The sequence below is a fragment of the Papio anubis genome, unplaced genomic scaffold (genome assembly GCF_008728515.1).
Source record: "Papio anubis isolate 15944 unplaced genomic scaffold, Panubis1.0 scaffold1589, whole genome shotgun sequence".
In the NCBI taxonomy this organism is placed as follows: domain Eukaryota; kingdom Metazoa; phylum Chordata; class Mammalia; order Primates; family Cercopithecidae; genus Papio; species Papio anubis.
The window spans coordinates 13,042-13,634 of NW_022161567.1; the positions used below are offsets into that span (position 1 = coordinate 13,042).

The window sequence follows — 593 nt, forward strand, 5'->3', positions numbered from 1 at the left end:
TGGGATTACAGGCGTGAGCCACCACACCCGGCCATTTACCAGTTCTTTACTGCCAGGGTAGACTGTGATTGGTTAATGCCTGTGATGTGCTGTTTGTTCAATGTTTTGAATAACACCCCTCTATAAATGTGTACAAGAGTCTGTCTGAACCTATTCTGGTTCGGGGGCTGCCTGATTAACCAAAAAAAGAAAGAAAATGTGTACAATACTAGAAAAATAATTGTTTTGTAGCTTTTGCCATCCTGCCTCAGATTCACTTATGCTTTTGACTTACTTCATAATCTTTAAGTAATAGCCAAATTGCAAACAATTGAGCATTAAAACTAATGACAATAATGGATTATGTTAGATAAAAAGAATCCATGTGCTTGCTTCAGCGGCACACATACTACAGTTGGAACAATACAGAGATTAGCATGGCCCCTGCGCAAGGATGACATGCAAATTCATGAAGCATTCTATATACATATATGATATTCCAAAAGCAAAGGAAAAAGGAAGGACAGAAGGAAGAAAGGAAAGAAGGAAGAAAATAAGGAAGAAAAGGGTGGGATAAGGAAAATTTTCCTTTACAAAATAGCAGCTAGTAAATA

The 593-nt window shown here is 37.4% G+C and overlaps 1 non-coding gene across 1 annotated transcript; it reads left to right on the forward strand.

Moving 5' to 3' along the window:
* The first annotated feature begins 364 nt into the window (after positions 1–364).
* Positions 365–468, forward strand: LOC116272685. The gene has a single exon (XR_004181308.1). It is a non-coding gene; the product is annotated as a U6 spliceosomal RNA (small nuclear RNA).
* The last annotated feature ends 125 nt before the right edge of the window (positions 469–593 follow it).